This window comes from Pelodiscus sinensis, chromosome 1, assembly GCF_052426305.1.
Source record: "Pelodiscus sinensis isolate ZL-2025 chromosome 1, ASM5242630v1, whole genome shotgun sequence".
Lineage (NCBI taxonomy): Eukaryota > Metazoa > Chordata > Testudines > Trionychidae > Pelodiscus > Pelodiscus sinensis.
Window position 1 is genome coordinate 243,584,737 of NC_143052.1, and position 23,800 is coordinate 243,608,536.

Consider the following 23,800-nt stretch of genomic DNA (forward strand, 5'->3'; position numbering starts at 1 on the left):
AGAATCTGAGGCCAGGGAACAACAAATGGAGACAGTGCTGCTTGGAAACTGAGCAACGCTCCAGTGTGGTCATAGAAACAACTCCGAAGACCACCTCGAAGTGGATTACAGTATGGAACTCATGCTCTTACATATAATATTTTGAGCTGTGGGATTTAATGCCGTTGTATCCATTGAATAACTCTATTAGGAGCAGCAGGGAAAAAAATAGATTGGCAGACTGATAGAAAAATAGATTGGCAGATTGATACAGATGATTCTTTGAGACTATTATAGATAGTCATTGGTCTATTCACTTGATTTGAACTTCATTGCACAACACTCTGGCTTCTGTGTCTGGGCCATCAATTTCCGGGCATCTAGAAAGATAGATTGACAGTGAAAGAGAATTGTGTGTTATTTACAGGCTGGGTACCCATTTCTTCACAGCACTTGCCATTTCTTGACATATACTTGCCATCTGTTTTCAATTTCAGTTCTTTTTCCCCTTTCCTCCAGCTCTCTTTTCTTTGCTCTCTTTGCATGCTATACAGTTCTTCAGTCTTCCTTCCCAACTGCGTAATATTGCAGCCTCTCTGTTCTAAACCTCTCCCTTGCTGCCTCAATTAATCACTTCTTTATTACAGAACTTGGCTTGCTGCCCTTTGATTCACTAACTAGCTATTACCTTCCCTTCACTTTGCTTCCTTGAAAAGCCATCTTCCCCTTTACCACCTAGCCTGCCCCCTCACTTCCATTTCCCTCCCCCCTCATCTTTCATTCCTTTCATCTTTCTTTCCCCATAATATATCATCACTTCAGATTCTCTTCACACCAACTAAATGCTATTCTCCACTTACAGTAGATCTCACCACTAAAACATTCTTGCTACGTGTGGCAGAGTGGACTTGCGTCTAACTACTTTCCAGCCACACAAATGGCTCAGAAACTCTCTAGTAAGATATTTTGCTCAAGTTATTTACAGTGTTCTTTTTCCATCACCTTCACTGACTATGCCACTACAGACCAACAGTAATTTGGAGCCCTCATTTCCTAGGGCAAGGCAAATCATCTCCCATCTGTCCTGCTGCCATCACGCTCCCTGCTATAATTCCTTCCTGTGTTTTTTGTGCAATCTAGGCCAGCAATGGGCAACCTAGGCTAGTGAGTGAGGTGCAGGAGTGGCCCTCCTTCATCTCAGTGGGCCGCAGGATTGTTGTAACCAAGGCAGTCTCCCGGTATAGGGTAGTTTTGCAAACTGTGCTTGCATGCTTAGAATTTGTGGGGTGTGCTGATTGAACCATAGCAGCGCTTTAATTGGATGCAGAGGAAATGCACATCTCTCAGAGTCGTATGCGAGTAGCATGCACCTCACTTCAGGTGCCCCTGCTTTACGTGTGTCACTTCAGTAATATTGGTAGGAAAAAAATCCTATGTGGATGGAAACCAGTGAAATTTGGCAACCCTGCTGGTGGGCAACAGTAAACAAAATGTCTCTTGGACCACACATAGAACCCCGGTGGGCTGCATTCAGCCCATGGGCCTCAGGTTGCCTCCCTTTGGCCTAGGCTATTGAGATCATTAGCCCTTTTAATTCCCTCCTTCTCATCCTAGTCTATGACTAGTTCCCCTAGTCAGATGTTCTTTGGGGCAGCTACTTGGAGTTGCAGTGGTCACAGAGTTGGCTCAAATTTAGGTGCCCAATAGTCCATCACAATACGTAGCTACTATAATTGCTGAATACTTGTCTGAGAGAACACTGGTTTTCTTTCCAAAATGTGTAAATAACATATATTATTGATTTAACCTCAACAGGTTTTCAAAGCTCTCTATTCAACAAGTCAGTTTCCTGCTTAATTCCTGGAATACAGTAGTAAAATAAATTCACATTAAGAAAATAAAAGAAAATAAAATAATAAACCCAACAGCAATTTGCATTTATAGAACACAGTTCACCCAAGGATCTTACAAAGTGAGTATGCATTAAAATATTACTCACCAGTAAACAGATGTGGAAACTAAGTTGATGCAATAGTGAATCAGTGACAGAGGTAGGAATACAAATGCAGTCTCTTAATTTCCAGATTCCAGCTCCCACCACTATTCTAAACCAACATGACTTCTCAAAGATTGCCTGAAGAATCTAAATCAACAACAAGAAACTATGGGCCAGCTTCTTAGTGTATACATCAGTGTCTTTCTAGTGACTTTAATGAAGATATGCCAATTTATATCAGCTGAGATGCTGGGTATGTGTAATGGGGTGTATCATCCCAGCATGGGTGCAGCAAGCTTAACCCTTCACTCTTGACTGAGCAGGCTATGCTCCCTTGGCTTTCCTGGCCATACTTCAACTGGAGACAGGATATAAAAGGCAGGAGAACAACTCAGTCTGGGCTGACCACTGATGAGGAAGGAGGTGAGTGAGTGACAAGCATCTCTACCAGCAGTAGGGTCCTGGATTGGGACTCAGTGGAGAAGGTAGGCCTGGGTCTTCCTATCCTCGCAACAGCCCACCCTGATGCAGTGGCCCAGCCTGCTGGGGTTACTGACTCTGGTTGCTAGGCCACACTTCCATGACAGTATGAGACATATTATTCACTAGTCATTAGGCCACAGTGCCCTGACAGAAGGGGCTGTATTGTGGACTCTGGCTGCTAGGCCACATTGTCTTGACAGTAGGGGCTGTAACATTCATTCTGGATGCTAGACCGCAGTGCCCTAATCACAAGGGTCATATCACTGACAAAGGCAACAGAGCCACACAGCCCTAAGACTGGGGGGCTGTAATGCACCCCAATCCTGCCCCCCAAAGTGTGATGGGTATATCCACCCCATGACATTATGATAATATTTGGACTTTCAAGAAGACCATTCTTAAATTTAAATCCAATTACCTTGTTTTTTTCATAATTTTCCTTGCCAATTTTGCTAATTATATTTGTTTTTAGACAAGTATTTCTCTCTTTTAGGCAACTTATTTTCCAAAAGTAAATTTGTGATATAAATGTTTTCATGGTAGTTGTTGCTGACTTTCTTATTTGTGATCCCCCAAACCTAGACCAACTCTGATGAAGAAATTCATTATATGGCATCAGAAACATTCTGTACTTGTCTAGTTTTCAAAGTTGCTCTGAAAAATTAGACAAGAGTTTGCTGGAACAAGGTCCCTCCATGCCACAGTAGAATGCTAACAGAACTAATCTGTGAATGGCAGGTAGGGTTTTCTTTCTATTGGTCACAATAATTGTATATAATGAAACAAATATCATTGTAAAAAGAAGACAGTCCTGCTTGTTTTTGAAGCTTGTTGGTGCCTAATGCACCTGAGAAGTTGTTGTCAGTGAATCCCTATGTTGAGATTGATGAAATTAGTGAGACCTTGTATTATCTGCTCCTCTGATGTCACAAGTGCAGGATAAAGCCTTCTGGGACAGACTTAAATTTAGCCATCTGATTCTGGGAATATGTACAACATGCTTTTTCTGCTCAGGTATCACACCTGCTTTGTCTTGTCCTGCACCTATAACACAGGTGGGAAGCAGATTCTAGATATTTAAATAGGGGTTGTAGGAATGTAGCAAGATTCAAAGGAAGCATTTTAAAGAGAAAAAGATCATGCATCTTCAGGGCACATGCTATCCTTCCCATATATGCATGGAAGGCAGTCAGTGCTTGCTGACAAGAAGATACTACCTCCATGACTTATGTCCTCTTCCCCATACTTATGGATGCTCCTCTGATGGGGATCTGTAGAGTGGTAAGGGGCAGGCTGGGATGTGAGAGGATGGGATGGATGGGACAGCTGGCCACTAAAAACCACCAGATTCTGCCCCAAAAACCTGCAAGGGAGAAATCACAGTCTAGGGGTATGTCTAGACTACTTGGCTCCCTCAATGGTGTCATGTAGATGAGTTTACTAGACACAGAAAGCCTTTGTCAACCGCTCCGTTCTGCCTCGTGAAATGAGGTTTACTAGGGCGGTCAACAAAGGCTTCCCTTGTCGACCACGGCACGTCCAGACTGCCCCTCTGTGCCGCCAAACAGCTGATCGGCACAGCGTGGTGGTCATTTTGATGTAAATGAAGTGGCGATTATTTAAATTTCCGCTTCATTTTCCTATATCTAGTAAACTCATCTACATGGCTCCATCAACAGAGCCATGTAGTCTAGACATACCCTTGGTCTGTAATAATTTCTTATGGTTTGCCCCATAGCAAGTAAGTAGTTTTCATTGATAGTAATGGGAAAAGATGCATCCAGCCTTGCTTTCTAAAGAAGTGTTACCAAGGCATTGGAAAGGGGCAGGCATTTCCAAAGCTCATGCCCAGTGATTCTTTGGAGTATGGGCCTAGATTACTTGTTTCACCTCTCTCCATGCTTCCCTTCATGTACTTCACTTACTTCTTCCCCACATGATTCCAATGTCATGCTGGCAGAATATCTTTGAAAGGTAAACTGTATAGGAGATAACCAAGGGGAATCTATTATTATGTTAACTGAAGTTGAAAGAGAGATAAAATGGATAAAAGCACTAAACAGAGCACCTTAACTGTGGTAATTCGACATATTGTGTTTCAAAATAAATAACAGCTACTGTAATTAAAACATTTGCAATGACTAAGCCAAATTATTTGTTTCTTTACAATTTTATAGTCTCTCATTATTTGTCTAGTCTTCATTCAGAAATTTAAGAAATGTACAGAAATGGCTATCCTGTGAGGGAGACAACTATAGGTTTGATCCTTGTGATTTTGAGAGTAGATAAAGATCAATGCTCTTTTATTCATTATAAGCCATTTTCCTTTCCCAACAGTCTATAAATGATTTCTAAGACAATTATATCAATAATATTACACCTTTGTTGAATCATCCTGACCTAGCTGATTCTGATAATATTTGAAAGTTTCACATTTGACACACTGTGCCAGAATCTTTAGGAATGAGGCATGCTCACTGTCAATCATACAAAGAAAGCATTTGACAGAGTTGATTGGCCTGAATTATTTTACACTTTAAGCACACTTGGTTTTTGCCAGTTGTTTAATTAAACTTCTCCAACATATAATTTTTTTCCCCATATTTCATTATTAACAGACTTTCTTCCCTCTTTGTGTGCTTCACAATTCTCCTTACCACCTTACAGTACTACCTGGAAGGCTGATATATAGCCATTAATACTATACCACATGGAAAAGAGTTTATGTCAGAATGTGGAATTTGCTTCAATACCTTTAGAAGTCAAGACTGACATTTATCCATTCCTTCATTTTAATTGGCAAAATATTTTTTCTCTCACTTCTCCTTTATCAAGAACAAAATGGGCCTCCAATGGCTAACTACTACATCAGCCTCATTCTCACTTGCTCTGCCTCATGCAAAAAAAGGAGCCAAATTGTAATATTTAGCCTCTCACCTGCGTAACAGGCAATGCAAAACTGCATCATCCCCTGGGAAGCTGAAAGCGGCATTGTGCTTAAGGGAGAGATCCATCCATAAGAGCCTGGTGCTCTGAACCTCACCCACCTCCCTTCATAAATGATTTACTACATTGGGTGCTCCAGCCTGGAGCACAGAAGCACTTGCTCACTGCCAACCTGCCATGCAGCAAGCATGTCCTTTATCTTCCTGCACACAATCTCCTCGCCTGCAAACTCTTCTTCTGTTCTGAATTCAACAGCTCCCTACCCCTCCGTCTTTTCCCAAAGGCAACCAAGCCCCCTTCCTCTCAATCCCAGAATCTAACTTTCCTTCAAGCCCCTCAAGAATACAGTGGCAGCCCAGTTCATTTCAGCCTTCTGATTCAAATGACAACACCCTCCCAGCTACTTCCTCCCAGCTTCATCTTTCCTCGCAGATCAACCTCAATGCAAACATCTTCTCCTTCCTATAGATCCCCAACCTCTACACCAAAACTCAGACGTGCCTTCTACCTAACCATTTCTTCCACACCTGACTGGTCTCCTCTGCATTACCAACCCTCCTCACCTCAATCCCTCTTCCTTCCAGTTCTTCCAGTGCTCAAAGAACCCTCATTCCCCAGTCCTCAACTCCATAATAACCCCCTTCCAGATTTCCAGCTGCCTCATGCTTCCTCAAAACTGGTAATATGAGGAAAAAAGAGGTGAAAACATAATTGAAAAGGGATAAAAATAGGCAGAAAGTAAAAGAAGTGAGTGATATGAAGATTCATAGCAAGTAAAGATTCACAACCTCTCTGAGCCGTCTGATCTCTGGTTCCTCCTCTTCCCTGAAACTCCATACCGGGTCCTACTAGTGGGCCTCCTATCTGCCCTTAATCCTCAAGGTAAAAACATAAGGCAAAGTAGTTCATATATTGGACCATATGTGCTTGGAGCTACTCGCAGAGAAAAAACTGGGCTGAGCGTCACATTTATAACAAAATCAGAAACCAGATGAGTATATGTACTGGGAGGGTTTCACATAACTCTAATATAATACAATACCCAAAAGTGAAGACTTTATTTCTGTTTTTTTTTTCCATTTCTAGAGCAATGCTGCTGTAAATGATTTCTCTCAATGAATACTTTAGTCTGAGAAAATACACTCATCTGTAGGCTAACTTTTCAGGTACCAGCAATAATACATAATATAGATTGTCACATGAGAGTCATGAGCCTGAGTGTCAGGACATTTGGTTTCAATCACTGGCTCTGAAAGTTGCTTGCTGGGTGACTTTGGGAAAGACACTCGGCCTCTCTATCCTTCCCCACCCCTTGCCATCCATACAAATAGGAATACCTACATTCACTCTCCACAGCAAAGCTCTTTGAGATCTTAAGAAAGTGGTCCCCAACGCGGTGCCCACGGGCACCATGGCGCCCGCCAGGCCATTTATGTGCGCTCACGGAGCAATCTGGGCTGGCCCTGCCCCCGAGCATGCGGCAGGTGCCAGCTGCGGGCGCATGGGCGGCCTCTGCCCCGGGATCGTGGCACATGCCTGTGCTGGCCCCGGGCGCTCAGTGCCTGGGTGGTCCCTGCCTGGGGTCGCGGCACATGCCGGTGCCGGCCCCGGCCCAGGCCCTGGGCGTGCTGCACCTGGGCGGCCCCTGCCCAAGGTCGCAGCACATGCCGGTGCTGGCCCTGGCCTGGGTGCGCGGCACATGCCGGTGCCAGGCCCGGGCATGCAGCACCTGGGCGGCCTCTGGCCGGGGTCGCGACATATGCTGGTGCCAGTCCCGGGCTCGCAGCGCATGCTTGGCCCCATGCCCAGGCCCGTGGCCCATGAGCAGCCCTGCCCCCGGACGCGCGGCGCATTACTGGCCCCGCCCACAGGCGCCTGGCAGCCCCAAAACGTTGGGGACCACTGTCTTAAGACAAAACATGGTAAATTTAACTAATTATTCATACAAGGCCATTTCCTATCCCTTCTTACATGATTGTTGACGAGGTGTAATCAATTTGGTTCCATTAGAAAAAGTGCGTATGTCCATGGGTTAGGGAGGAGTATGATGGGGGTGGTATATCCAGGCCACACCCTGTGCATTATGGATCTCTGCGTCAGCAGACCTCCATGCACTCTATCACAGAAGGCAATCACAAGATCTCAGGTAAGAAACTGGACTGCGGCTAACGGATCCTTAGCTATGCAGATCCATTTGCCATTTTACTAGGTGGCTGGAGGTCACACTAACCCCAGAAGTTTCTGCATTTCTAAACGTGATGTAGTCAGTAACTGGCTAGGAGGTATGTGTTCAGAGAGGGATTTCTTTCCCACAATCCTGTGACAAGCACACTAATGCACAGCTAGGCCACTGAGGCTGTTAATTTGGCCTGTTCTGAGGAAAATATTAAATTTTAGTTCAGTATAAAGTCCTCTTTAATGGTTACTTTAAAAAAAACTTTATGTTCCATAACATTCGTGGCTAAACTTTAAATAAATTCATCATTCTTGCTGTGTTCCTTTGATACAGAATTAGAAGTTGAACTATTTTATCTCATTGTGGTTTTCTGGGCTGCGAGATAATATCCAACAGATTGATTTCTCCTCCATCAGAGGAAAAGAAGACAAAATGAAACACAACACAGTCCAAATTGCTATTGTAAGTAAAATAATGCCTATGTTTGTAAAAAAACACTGATCAACAAGCTGCTCTCAAACAAACATGGAGAAGTCATGGAGTTAGGTAGGTTCAGTAATGCTCAAATTTTAATGTATGCTAAGATTTTATTTAAGCGATGTGCTCTCTATACAAATTCAAATTTGTTTTTTAAAGTTTGCTTTAGTGTGGAGACAAACTATCAAATGGAGAAAGATGCCTCATACAGTAAGAGTGTATGCACTATAACACTACTTACACCTATATGAGAAAGTTGAACCAATTTGCCAAAATGTGTATTTTAAGCTCTCAGTGCTGATACATTTAATTTGGCTTAAACCAGGATTATTTTTGTTTAATTTAAGTCAATTTGGAAGCTAAACTGAAACCAGAGTCTCTACCTGGTAAGACCAGAAACACCTGAAGTAGGGCTCTATGGAGCTCTGGACATGCTAGTCAAACCCGTAGAATGTTTTGACTGTCTCTGCCTTGTGCTGATTGGCTGCTTGTGAGAAGGAAGGGGGGGGGGGCGGAGTGGGATCTTCCCCTTCAGCTTCACTCCATGCTTGCCCCTTCCATGCTCTTCTTCTTTGCCTTGTCCTCTTTATGCACCCCACTCCCAAAACTATCATCATTCTGTCTACTCTGCTTGTGTCCGCTATCCTGCTCCTCATTCTGGGTTGGTCTTGTCCTTTTTTTTTTAGACAATATTGTTTCATCATACTTCTGTCTGTCTCCATCTGTTGTCTCTTATGTTTATATAAGTTTTCTGGGGGAGAGATTGTCTTCTGTTCTGTGTTTTTACAGCACAGTGGAGTCCTAATCCATGACTGGGGCCTGTAGGTGCTATAAACACGCCAGCAAGCCAGCCAGCCAGCCAGCAAATAAATAAATAAGTAAATAAAAAGGAAATGTAAGTGTCCGCATGAGAAAGCTACATCAGCTTAAATCAGTTTTTGAACTGTTTTACATAACATGGTGTAAACCCCCATACAGACAACATCTTAGGGTGTGTCTAGACTACCTAGTTTTGTCAACAAAAGTGGACTTTTGTCGACAAAACTATACCAGCGTCTACACTACCGCTGAGTTCTGTCGACATAACGTCGACAGAACTCAGCAGTTTTGTCAACGCTGGTATACCTCATTTTACGAGGCATAACACCTTCTGTCGACAGAACTCTGTCGACAGAAGGTGTAATTGCCTGTAACACTGCGTCCAGACTATGGAGTTCTGTCAACAAAGCAGCTTGCTTTGTCGACAGAACTCAATGTGTCTGGACGCTCTTTGTCGACAGAAGTTTTGTCGACAGATACTGTCGACAAAACTTCTGTCGACAAACGCGGTAGTCTAGACGTACCCTTATACATCAACTTGGCCTTTGCTAGCACTCAGGTCTTGGGTCCAAAATCCACTGAAGTCAATAGCAATCCTTTTATGTCTGTCAAAGGTTTGGGCACTGGGCCCCAAAATATCACTTGAGACTAACCTGGACTCTGTCCTTGCCTGGGTGCTGTGCGTGGAGGAGAAGGAAATTAGAAAACTTTTCTCACCTAACGTTTCTAATGCCAGGACGGGGGAAACACCTGCCACTCACTGTGGCTCAAACCATCCGAAAAGAGAGGGGAGGAAAAGAAAGGTAATGACCCTGACACCTTGCCTCTTACACTTTCCAAGGAAGCTGGTCAGCCATATCAAAGTGGAAATCACTGGACCACTACAAAAGATGCTGCAAACTCTGTAAGTGCTGAGGCCCTCAGGAAGAGACTGTGTATCCCGAGGTACAATCCTTCCCGTAGCTCTCCAAGGCGCAGTGTATCACCCACCATACAGGCAAGGGACTTTGATAAATAATCTGGCCCTGAGTGATTAAATAGTTTAATTTGAATCTCCTGTTAGGGTGGAACTGAATACAATGCTGTCAGCTCTGTCTACTGGAAAGTTGGGGACAAGATTATGCTTCTGGTGGATTCAAATTTATTCTCAGAAATTGTAGGCTCTTTTTGTTTGCTTGTACATGTATATATTTCTGACAGATGTAGAAAAACAAACAAACAAAAAATCAAGATGATCTCAACCCCACTCCCCGAATGTGATGGACTAAATTCTCAGCTGATATAAAGTGGTGTAACTCCATTGAAGTTAATGGAGCTATGCCAATTTATAGTAGCCAAGGATCTGGACCTATATTTGAAATAAACACTAATGGCCTGATCCATCAGGAGTCAGTGCATTGAGGGTGATTGTTACTGTTCCACCTGCAGAAATCCCACTGAAGGGAATGGGAATTGTGCAATAGCTGGTTTGGCTCCCAGTGTATAACAATGCAAATATATTTGTACAAAGGTCCCAGTCTTGCAGCCTTTTCACACGAGTAACTCCAATGAAATCAATGGGCTGGCTCACGTTGGTCCCAACAAAGCATGGAGGTACATATTTAACAAGATGCACGTGAATAGTCCCATTGAGGTGGTCAGGACTTCTCACATACTTAAATTAACCATGTGTTTAAGTGCTTTGCTGGAGCAGGGCCAGCGTCTGTAGCAGCAGGCTTACAATTAGGGCCCAGTCCTGAGGGGCGGCATGACCTCAACTCCTATTACAGTGCCTCCATATAAAAGAACACATAGATTTCAGAGGGGTAGCAGTGTTAGACTGTAACTTTAAAAACAACTTAAAAAACAACAGCGGGTGGTCCTATGGCACCTAAGTCAAGTATTATCAGCCAATGAAATTGCCATCTCTTCAATCAATAATGTTGAAAGAAAATGAAACTGGCTAGTTTAGACACATCTGATTGGACCATTAATATCTGGTAAAAAATATCACACTGTAAAATGTCATCCATTGTAAGTATGGTTATAAAAAACTAGGCATAATCTGCAATCCTGGCTACGCCGCACATGGAGCTGCTGTGTGACTGGGCCATAACATCATCAACTCACCAACACCATCAAAAGATAGTATGCCAAATAATCAAATTGTCAGAGTAAAGAGCTACATGCATGATGCTACTGTGAGCTCTTTGATGGAGTAGCCCACCCACACTAAGCAAGAGGAGAAAAAAACCGCCAGTCTCGTTATAGACTACAGCAAATCTAATTGTGTTTTAATGTGTTAAAGTGCATGCCAAAAAAGGCAGAGCTGACTCCTGGGAAAATAATGATAAATCAGTTTGTGAAACTAAAATTTAGAAAAATACCCCCATTTTCTCTTCAGTATACGACACATGTATTCATCTGCCTAGATAACCTGGCATTTTAAATAACTTCACACTTAAGCTCTGTCAATTTGATCTCCCAAGGTTAATTGATTATTTCTACAACAGTCCTGCCGGAAAAGATCAGAGTGCTTACATCTTTTCATTAATCCTCGTTGTACTATCAGAAAGCATAAAATAAGTGTGCTGTGATTGGTTTAACTGTTCCCAGGTCTATTTTTCCCCAAGTTGTTTTATGTCTGATTAGTTTCATGTCATGTCACTTCATTTCATTAGTTTCACTGCGTGGCATTTCAAATATGGCCTAATGGTGGCAACATCAGATGTACTTTATAAACAACTTCCACAAATTACAACAAGACAAGAAGTATTACAAAGGGTGTCAAATTCAAATTAGGAAAGGACTCAGCAAATAGCAAAAGATTTGCCTAATTTGAAAAAAAAGATCAAAACATTCCTTTCCCAAACCATAAAAAACAATGAATAGTCCTGCAGCACTTTCTTAAACCAGTTATTCAGCATTTTCCCTCAGTAAATGACCATCATTTGACAAAACCCTTCAGGGGTTTTCTAGAAGAGATGTGCATTATCAGCAATTGCATATTTGTTATTGACATCACTCTTTGCAGTGGCATAGATGACACAATAGGGGATTAACCCGCACACAAGGCAGTGTGACAATTCATCAGTTGAAAAACAGAATCTGGTCAAATGTCAGTTTTCAACTCACATTAAAACTGCTGGCATAGAGGATCCCCTCAAAACAAAACAAAACAAAAACAAAACAAAACAAAACAAAGCAAAACAGAACAAAAAGCCCTGCTGTGGTCATGGGGAACCTACATTTATTGTAAATTATGCCAAACTGTGTATTTTTGCTTGGGAACAAAAATATTTCCTCATGTGAAAAAGGCTGGAAATGAGTAAAGATAACACTATTGAAATTTGTCCACTCTTAATTTTTTTGCAACAATACTCACATTATTGTTTCCTATATGATTGGGGTCTCTTCCTTGTTTTTATAGAAAAACTAGGGTCAAACTACTTTTAAAAGAGGCTCAGTGTAAAACATGTATACACGCTTGGCCTATGTCTATACTACGATCCTCTTCCGCAAGCAGAAATGCAAATGGAGCGCTCATTTGCATTTGTTGTGCTCTCATCTGCATGTCCTCCTTAGATCCCATTTGCACAAGAGGTTTTTGCGAAAAAAAGCGGTGTGTAGACAGCTCCTTTTTGCACAAAACCCCTCTTTTGCGCAAGAACCTCATTTTTTGAGGAAGAACGACTCTTGCGCAAAAGGGGTTTTTGCACAAAAAGGAGCCATCTACACACTGCTTTTTTGCGGAAAAACCTCTTGCGCAAAAGGGATCTGAGGAGGAAATGCAAATGAGAGCGTGACATATGCAAATGAGCACTCCATTTGCATTTCCTCTTGAGGAAGAGGATCGTAGTGTAGACGTAGCCTCGGGGTCTGGTCTATGCAGCAGGTCTATTTCGGGATACTGGAAATAGCTACCTCGCATCTTTTGATTGTGCCTCTGTTTTGAGGTAGGTCTCGAAATAATGAACATGTTTTGGCATCCCTGTAATCCTCATTCCACGAAGGTTAAGGGATGCTATTTCAAAATTTGGTGCCATGCAGATGAGCCAAATTTCGAAATACTCTATTTCAAAATTCAATTGAAATTAGATATGCAACATGCATAGCACAAATTGTGTGTCTTATTTCAAATTTAGGGTGCTGTGTAAATGCACCCTTGGAGCATAGTGGTAAATCTAGAGTTACTCTCTTGGCTTCAATTGAATTAAATGTGATGTCACAGAGCGGTAACTTGAGAACAGAGTTTGTCCAGTGAAATGCATGTTAAGGCTGGCAAACATTCTCAGACTTTCCCCTGCTGCTCATTTCCACCTGAAAGCAGCACCATCCTGACACTGGAAGAAAAAGGCCACAGTTTTATTTCCATAACATAGCAGATGTAACAACAAACAAGGATGAATCATGATCATTACACCAAAATTATTACAAAATAATACTGGTGACCAATTCTGCTTGCATTGATTATTTTCCCTTTCCTGCTCAGAAAGGGGACGGCAAAGTCATTCAAAAAGATCCAGGACACCAAAATTAAAAGGTGTGTAAATTAAACACATGTGAAGTACACAATATGTGGCAAATTAGTACGGAAAATACTGAGAAACGTGCATCTCCAGAGTTTGCCTGCACACCATGATGTGACAGGTATTATTGCACTTTGTACAATTATTTAAACCCTGTAGGAATTCCCAGTGTCAGGGTATGTCAGCATACTGTTATTAGACAAGTTTAATTAGGATCTACCCTGCTGCTCCTAACAAGTATTTAATTAACTTCCAGGCAGGGTAATTAGCTTTAGATTGCCGCTGATTCTCTGCCTCACCTTCTGTTGACACTTGGCCTACAGTAAGGCAGCTTGCTTTGCTGACACTGTAATGGATAGTATCTTCGGGAAGCCTAATATCAAGCTTGACTAGTCTAATAAAAAAAAGAGAGATAAAGATAAAAGACAAAATAATGACTGTCAGGTCATGGTCCGAGGGTGCAACAAAAGGCCATACATCAGACAGGCAGACACAAAAGCTTGCTAGCAGGAGAGGAGGGAAGGAACAATTTGATTTCGTACTTCAGGAAAATTGAAATAATGAGGACGCTAAAAAACCAAAACCCAAACAGGAAGATTAAGAAGTATACAGTATTTACTCTGTAATTCCTTCAACTGGAGGAACTCGGAACAGGGATTCTTATTATTCTGTGCTTTACCAACCATGCTTTCACTAATCAGTTCTGTCTTTGAAACCTCTGTCTTCAGAACAGCACAGAATGTGACCGAAAAATGAGCATTTAAACAAATTTACATAATAAAAATGAACCCATTCAATTTGGTCAGATCACTCTTTAACCCCTTAATGACTCCAGGAAGTGCTGTGTGATTTCAAGGCGAGCAGATTTTGTCATCCCATATGCTATTCTTTTCGCTATTCCTGATATATGATTAAAAATAATGGGTCTGCATTCAATGCTGCAAGTACAAAAATTTGGGGCTAGAGGGAGGGAGTGCTCAGAAGTTTAAAAACCTTTCCCTATCATTAGGACAAAAGGGTTGTAATTCTCTTTTGTACTGAAAGGAAGGATTTTTTAAAGAAGTCTTTTAATTTTTGTTGAGTGCCCTAGGTGTCTGATAATTGGTTCTCCCCAAGCTCCCTTAGTAACTGAAATGCAACTGCACTGGTCCAAAACACTACCACTCAGAAAAGCGTTACTGCTTTGATTCAAACCATTATTATAAAATGGGGGAATATTCTTTCCAAGAGGGTCAAACTGACCCTGACCAGGACATCTATAAAGGAGGACTTCTAAGCATCAGTTAGGAGCGGTTGAAACAAGCAGTCAAATGTTTGCCCACCCATGTTTTTATGTTAAGCTGTCTCTGCCCTCTCCCATATATGATTATGTCTCTTTCACATTTCAGCAGCCCCTGTGTTCCACACTGCTGCAATACCCACCCTGGGATTGGGAATGGGAGATAAACACCTTCAATGACCTGCAGTGTCATTCCATAGACAAATCCCTCCCCAGCAAAAAGTAAAGCTTCAAAAAAGTCCCCGCCCTCTTCAGGCTAAGGATTGAGAACTATGCTAAAACTGTAGCGGAGCTTTCTAGGCAGTTATAGGAATATGCCTCCATTTTCATTTTTACCAGCTGGGGAAACAGGAGAATTGTGAACTAACTACTTCTCTTTGAGCTGCGAGCACTGACTGAGAATCCAGAGCCCCATAAAAATCCCCCCAGAAACTGTGGTTTCTAACACAGCAAGGAATTGTGGTACCCGCTGGGCAAGTCGGACTGGTGGGCATTCTTTACTATGAAGAATTCAGTCCATTTTCTAATATTTGATGAATGCGGAAATTAAAATAAATGCTGAAAGTGTTAGTAGTTATCGGGGATTCTTATTACACAGCAAAGGCAATACACATGTCAGCATGGAGATATCAGATCTTTCATAGTAAGACTTGATTCACTGATACACACCTCAGCTGACTGATCACTATGGAGACACTAAAAATACAGGGCCTGACCGATTTCATTACACTGGTATAACTCAAGAATAATTCCATGTACAGTAATGGAAGGACCCTAGTGTGTAAAACTAGCATGGAATTAGAGTCAGGCCCAATATGGATTCTTATGTTCTTGATGGATGCCCACGTAGCATTAAAGAAGTCTCTGTGGAATAAGTCATAATCCTTTCTTCATGCCTCACATGCAGCCATAGCCGGAAAGACAGAGAAGGCTATAGGTAAAAAGTCTGAAAGGGCAGAAGAAACTAGAGGCCAGTGGGCTGACCTTTGCTCCTGGGTCCCATGCTGAATGAACGGCATTTGAGTTCTGACTAGTAAGGTTTGAGAGGTGTCAGGTGAACTTTGGCAATGGAATTTGCCATGGCACTTGGGAGACCTTTCACATCTGCAGTCCTGTTTTCCCCTCCCAAAGACTGATTGGAGTTCCATAGCATCCAAAGGCCCCAGAAGAGGAAACATGGTGGCCGAAAAAACTGGCCACATTATCCAAAAGCCCTTTTTGCAAAGTTGAAGGTCCATGTCCTCAATTCAGGGAAGAATTGAATGTAGTCCAAAGTAGCACATACCCATTAGGGAGTCTGCCATCGACTCAGAGAGCCAGGCACTGTGGGCAGCTTTGCATTTTGGGCTATGCTCAGTGGTCCAAAACTCTTCAGTGGGGGTCATGTCACCAGCATCCCATATGGCACTTGTCTAGTCCCTTCCGCCTTGTGTAAGATAAAGGGGAAGCAGTGTGCTCGCACCTTGTGGTGCCCGTGTAGACACCATAGCAGTATGAGCATGGAGCCTGCTGTGCAGTAAGCCGTTCCGGATGTTGACATGCATCGTGGCTCGACTAATGGCTCACTATTTGGACAGCATACACATTGCGCCTCCAGGAAGAGGATGAGGATGAAGCTCAGCGTGGCATGGAGGCAGTGGTAGGGCAAGGCCTGATGTAGGTGCCTGTCAATTCTTTGGAGAGAGTGGAAGGCCATTTCTGGTGCTGCAAGACAAGCTCAGATTGGTGGAACCACAGAGTGCTGCACACATGGGACGATCAGCAGTGGCTGCAAAACTTCCGCATGCACAAGGCTGGAACTGTGTGAATGGCTTGCCCCTGCCCTGAGGTGCCAGAATACCTGACTGACAGTGTTGTCTTCAAGTCGTCATTGTCAAGTCCAAGTCGAGTCTCAAGTCACTACAGTTCGAATCTCAAGTTGAGTCTCGAGTCCTTAAAGTCACTTTTGAGTCAAGTCCCAAGTCGAGTCTCAAATCTTAATTTTAAAAATGTTAAGTCACTTTGTGACTAGAGAGGTCAGGGCAGGGAACTGTGGGAGGCTTCCCAGAAGCACGTAGCGTCAACTTTTCGGCAATGCTTCATCTACATTACTATAATTTTGACTGTGCAAGGCTGGGAATAGCATTACTCCTCATGAAAAGCAGGAGTTCTTAAATTGATTTCAGCGGCCTTAAAGATTGATGCGACAGGCTTGGTAATGTGGACGCATTTCTTAGAAAATAGACCATATGTGGCTAAAGTTGATGTAAAGTACCAGTTGTAGACCAGGACCTAGTGTTTTAGATCAGTGTTTCTCAACCAGTGGTACGAGTACCCTTAGGGGTACTTGAGAGAAGTCTGGGGGGTACGTCAACACAACTGAAATGTGGAAAAAACTGAATTTTTAATTTAAGTTTTACAGTGTTCATTATTTTTGTACTTTTTACATCAAAAAATGTCATCGCCTGGCCAGCTACGATTAAGTTGTTTAAACAAATGTGTTGCAATGGTAGAAAAAAAATTGTGTCTGAAAACTGTAGGTACTGGGAGTACTTTTTTTTTTTTTTTTTTTTTTTGAAAAAGGGGTACTTTAGAAAAAAAAAGGGTTGAGAAACACTGTTTTAGACCACCCTGGAGGCAACACCTATTTCTGTGTGATCACAAGAGGCTTCACAGAGTGAGGCACCAGCATGTCAATCCAGAATTTGGCAGAAGGAGAAGAAAACTGTAAGTGCTTCCCGCAGCACACAGTGGTACACAGGCTCTTGCTCCTACTGGGGACACTGTTCCTAACATTGGTGGTTTAAGCTTAAGAAAGATAATTAAAATGAATTTGAATAGTACAGACACTAGGGGATCCCTGTTCCTACAGGTTTTTAAGAACAGGCCAAATAAACACCTGACAAGGTAGACTAGATATATTTGGTCCTGCCTCAGCACAGGGGGGCTGGATCAGATGACCTTCTGAAGTCTTTTCTAGCCCTCCATTGCCATGATTCATGGTAACATGCCCTTCAGTTGTCCTTTTAAAACAAAACACGATTCTTCAATGAATCTTTTAAAGTGTGGCTGGAGGACGTGCTAGAAAACACACTCAAGGTAATGGGGTTGGGGAGGAATAAGATGCTTGGGCTGGGGGAGAACAGGATGATGTAATCTGTGAGAGTGGGGTGTGATTCTGTAATTTCTGTGGCTGTGCTGCAATTCTCTACTTGCTAAATGCCAGAGGTATGTTCTCTGGAAAAAGCATGAGAGAGTTGACAGATAAACTCTCAACAAAACTGATTAGCAGAGACACATCCAAAACAAACAAGACATGTGCTGTTGCTCTGTGTTTGGGAGCTGACTATTTTACACCGCTCTTCATGTAGGCACCCGATACCATGGTGAAGGGCTCTGTAATACCACGGTAATGATTCTGCATATGAAGATTAGAAACAGACTGATATTCACCAGATATTTTAAGTACAGAAAAAATTCTGGCAATGAGAGGCTGTTCTAAAGAAGTAAAATGTATCTGGATCCCCACTGTACCTACAATCAAGATGAAATTACAGAACTCAACTGAGACTTTAACATTCAACTTAAATTTAATTATTTTTCTAGTACACAAAATGCACAATTTATCTCATACCCTCCTTGGCTATAGTTATCAGGAGCACTAATCACACCCCTGTGGGATTAGGCAGAATTGGCAGTTTCTCTTGCCTTGTAAGACCCCAGAGGTGTGATTATCTCATAGTTACCACACCCCTGTTGTGTCTCTCTCCTTCAATGAAGTAAATGAACTGTTAAATTGACAGTTATAAATGAACTGGCCAGCTGACTCTCTGGGATCTTGTAAAAATAAATAAATAAATACAAATGACAGAGATACCACAGCAGAGTTGTTTTGGAAAATTCATTTGTAGTTCTTTTTATAATTCCTTTCCTCCTAAACTGGTGATAAAAAAAACCTATTACCACAGAGAGCTATACCCCTGCTCAATATTCCTCACTGAAAAGTCTAATAGCTAAGAAGCTAGAGCTGAAAGTAGTCAGAAAGCTCAGCATGAACCAGCAGAAAAACTAAGCAGAAAATATGACTGCTAGCTGTCAGAAAAGGCATTTATATAGAGTGTAGTAGTAGTTCAAATGTGTCACTCATGAAGGAATGCTTGTCAGATTACATCTCACCCAGAGCCACGTCTTTGGCTTTTATCCTTGTGACAAATGATTTCTCAACTTCAGGTACCGCTGGCAACTAGCCAAGAGACTAAAGTGAAAGCTCTAAAGCTACATCCCCTTCTGCCACTGTCTAACCTGACAGCCCTTCTCATGACTAGAACTCAATGCCTGTGGCTTGGCATCCCATTTTAATGGGGACACCAGGGCTGACTTAGACTTGCCTAGGCCCAGGGCCAAAGTCTAAGCCTCACTGCCCAGAACTGAAGCAGAACTCCTCGGGCATTAGCCTTGGGTGGCGGGGCCCAGGTTACAGGCCCCCGGCTTGCAGCCGAAGCCCTTGAGCTTGAGGCTCCCATTTGGAGTGGAGGAGCTTGGGTAAGTGAAGGCCTCAATCCCACCCCCTGGGCCTGTGTAGTAATTTTTGTTGTCACAAAAGGGTCGTGGTGCAGTGAAGTTTGGGAACCCCTGCTCTAACACATGCACACGAGTAAGCAATCATTTCCTCTCTTGCTTACCTACTTCCTTGTTGCTTCACTTGTATTAGAATACATGCTGCAGAGTTTCAGGCAACAGAATAGCTGGCCCTGCAAGAATCCTTGAGCTATGTGCTTAACTCAACACATGCAAAGAACACCTAGATTGAATGAGGATGATGGTAAATTGCTTTACCCTTGTTTCCTATCTGATTGCTTTGTAGTGGCATCCACCATGGTAGAACTGAAGTGTCTATTTTCTTGTTTCCTGTGAGCTATCTAAATGGCATAACCAACACAAGGTGCAAAAAGGGGAATTTTATATTGGAATTGGAAAAGCTTCAGAAAAGAACAACAAAATGACTGGAGGTATGGAATGGCTTCCATATGTGGAGAGATTAATGAGACCAGGACTTTTCACTACTAGGGAGGAGATGATTGAGGTCTAGAAAATCATGACTGGGGTAGAGAAAGTAGATAAGGACATGCTGTTTACTGCTCATAACACAAGAACTAGGGGTTACCAAATGAAATTAATAGGCAGTAGGTTTAAAACAAATAAAAAGCAGTATGTTTCCACAAAACTTACTGTCAATCTCTTTGCCAGAGGATGTTGTGAAGGACAAGACTTTATATAGAGATATAGATATAGATATAGATTTGCTAGAAGCTGATACTGAGTGACAGAGAATGGATCATTTGATGATTACCTGTTCTGTTAATTCCCTCTGGAGCACCTGGCATTGGAGACAGGATACTGGGCTAGATGGACCTTTGATCGGACCTAGTTCTTATGTTCTTATGTGGTCTTCCTTCCTTCTTTCTTCCTCACACACAAAACCTGGTTCAGCTCCCTGATACAGAGCTACAGACTCCCCCTGAGATCAATGGGAGTTGCATGTCTGCTTAGGAAAGCAAAATGATACTAAAAGAAGAAAAAAGTCACAGTCCTATATAAGATAAACAGCCACCCTCAAGCATTTGGAGGTAGAGATAATTTGTGGTTACTAGATGTATTTAGATATTAGGAAAAACATTCTAACTAGAAGTGTAGTTGGCTTTTGTAATAGGTTTCCAAGGGAGATTGTAGAATCTCCATCATTGGAGAGTTTTATGAACAAGGTAGACAAACACCTGTGAAGGATGAGCTAGGTATGCTGATCCTGCCTCAGTGCAAGTGGCTGGACTTGATGAACCCTTGAGATCCCTGTCAGCCCTACATTTCTATGATACTGTAATATATTACTGGCTCTCGCAACTCTTAGCTGGGGTACAGAGGTACCCTTGGGACCTGCCTTCTCAGAGTTCAGTAGAAACCTTTGGATTGGCTTCAATCATGAACTTTAATGAAAATAATAAATTTGGGATTTTTATTTGCCTTCTGTTTTTTGAGCCTTTGGAGGCCATGCCTTAAAACTTATCTGTGAAATCATGAGGGCAAGAAACTTACTGTTTTTTTAATGGAAGCTGAGATTCTCAGGTAATTACAGAACTCTAGGAGCTGAGGTTATTAAAAAAACACCAAATATCATCAGACTCACAATAAAATTATGTAAATTGGTGGCACTGCATTAATGCAGAACACCAGCATTAACTCCCGTGGAGATGACTGATGGAAATTCTATTGCTTTGCCAGAGAAGACACCAGGTACAATGCCTCTTTCCTCTCTTCTGCAGGCGGGTGAATTTCCCCACAAAATAAATAGAGGAGTGCAACCATACATTTGCATGAAAAGGAATTCTGGGTCTTGGGAAAGGAGGAGATAATATTGCTTTGGCTTCACTCCCTCTTCCAATATTTTCCCTCTGTGCCCAGAATGAGATGTGGCCATGGGGTACTGATAGAACTTCAAGTCTGAATTGGCACATTAAAAATACCAGTGCTAAAACAAAGGCAATGACTTTTCTGGACAAGCTGTCATGCATCTGTGTGAAGGTATGTGCGTGTGTGCATAGACACTATATTTAATCTATTTCAAGCATGCCAGGATTTAAATCTTCAAATGCAAAACTGGAACAATTTACAGCAGCAGCAGGCTCCCAGCCAGTTTATTTTTTGCAGTGATGATAGTGAATTCTCTGCTGAACATTAGGTTTTGTAGGTTTCCCCCGTGGAAGCAATAATCTCTTCTCTTGCCAGGGAGGGTGACTGCCAAGCAGCTGACGGATGTGACTGACAGGTAGAAACACACCTAACTCCCATATTACTGAGCTCTTAGCAGCTTGGCCTGAGACTGGAATTGTGAATACGACAGGATGCCTCTCTTGAATCAGTGGAAGAAAGCTGGCAGGGAAATTGTCAAGCCTGCCAATCTCTTTGGGGCTTATCAACTGGTGGGAAGAAGCAGTTCACACAAAGGCATGTAAAAATAAATCAATAAACAAACAAACAAAAGGAAGCCTTCCGCATCTTACAAAAAAAGTCTCCTTGATTAAAGCTAGCTCCCATGTGACCACAAGAAAAATGTCTTCGGCTGGGCTTTGGTAATGATCAGACATCAAGATATTTTAACAAGCGTGAATTTCAAATACATATGCACACATCCACATGGGGACTGTTTAAGAGTGAAATTATAGGAACGATCAGAGTGATAACAATAGTACAACCCTTGCACGCACTCTCTTTTCTCCAGTCTTTCCGGTGTTACACTGGGGGGGAGTGTAGCACATACTGCGAGGCCTTGGAGAATCAGGCAACAGTATTTTAGCTTGCCTCTGACTGTGAGGCTGGTACCCCCAATCTATGACACCAGTGGGGTCATGATAAAAAAGTCCCCCTACTCTGAGGAAGTTTTGTTCTGACTTAAGGGACTACCGTGTGCCTACAGGGGCCAGCAGGGAAGGGTAAGTAAGTACAGTGAATGGCTATGAGGGATCTCTCTAGCTGCTGCTGAAAACAGGTTCCTCTATCAGGCTTTGATTAGTATGCACAAAGAGCTAGGGGCTCCTATTAATTCTATTCTCACATCATTCCAGAGACAGACTTTATCCTGAACAGAGGAAAATCAGGAGGATAGGATTTGAGTCTGCTTCTGTGTACACCTGTTTCAGAACAAGCATCACTCCATTTTATTAATGTGAATTACTCTTTGTTCAGACCACTGTAAGGAGCTTACCCTTCACAGCTGTACACATTTGCATAGTCCAAATAACATAAGGTAGCAGGAAGGAAGAACCAGAAATTCATACACAACTTTCGATGAATTTGCTTTCTCAGCGAGATACCATAAGTGCAAGGTAATCCAATCCTTTAAAAAATCCAAGTTAAAAATAATAAACATTGTGAAACCCCAGGTGAAATCTTAGCCTCGTGGAAGTCACTGGAAGTTTTGCCATTGACTTTAATGGGTTTGGGAGTTCATCTCTAATGCAGACAGGGCAAGTTGTAGTTTCATCTTCGCTCATCAAGACTAACCCTTGAGGTAAAACTCTAATGTACCCTGCCTACACTAGAGATTTTAGAGCATGTTAGCTATAAATACATGCTTTTTTCCCTAGGGTAGACGTGCTCATAGGGAATTTATTGGACGAGGTTCTCCCAAACACTTGCATCTTGGCACTCCCCAGCTCAATTAGTTTTTTAATCCCTGCTTTTCCGTCTTTTATACCACACAGCATAACAGTGAATAGTACATACTGCAGATGCTTGAGAACTGAAAAAGAGATTTCTTTTTTAAAAGCAAACTAGGAACCTTTTGAATCTTTCTAAAGTAGTTAAAATATTTGACTGGTATCTCATGTGTTATCTAGTAAGTGTACCAAGGTAGATGGCTTGTGTGAAAATGCGAGGTACTTTTTAGATTCAGGATGACCTCAGAGATAAAATCATTTAAGGGAGATTTTTTCCTTTCAAATGGCAATGCCTCCACTGAGGGCTTCAGGAGAACTTTCAAGGTTGGTGTTTTTGCTGTTACTGAAGTTTTCATTTCACCCTGTCCTCTTTTAGAGGCTCTTACAAGAAGGAGGCTATAGAATAGGTATGATGGGTTTGATTTACACCCCAGCAATGCCTATGGAGTGACACAGGCTGAAAGTCAGGGCCAAATTTGGCCAGAAATGTTTAAGACAATAAACATATAATCAGTACATCTTATTTTCTTATTCAGAAATAGAGTTCACTTTAAAATTCCTCCAATACAGACCTTATCCTGCATGTCTTGTATGATTCCAAAAGGAATCAACCTGCACACAAAGCTCATGGTTCTCCTGATTTGGATATTGCAGCCCAGGGAATATTAAACTACAATCAAATGTATAAATTTCTATAACCAGCCATTTCAAATTGTGCATCGCAAATTGATGTATTCTACATAAATAAAAGGACCTGATTTTGTGCTTTGAAATCAGTCCTTTGCCTTCTGTGTACTGCACAATGGCATCTGACTTCTTAAAAAACGGCTGTTCCTTTTTTCCCCGTCTGCACCTGCTCTGCTTCAGAAATATCAGTGAGTGAAATGTTACCCTGGTTTTGTCTGCTCTGACGTTACTGCCTGCCACAGGAGGAAGGAAAATATGAAG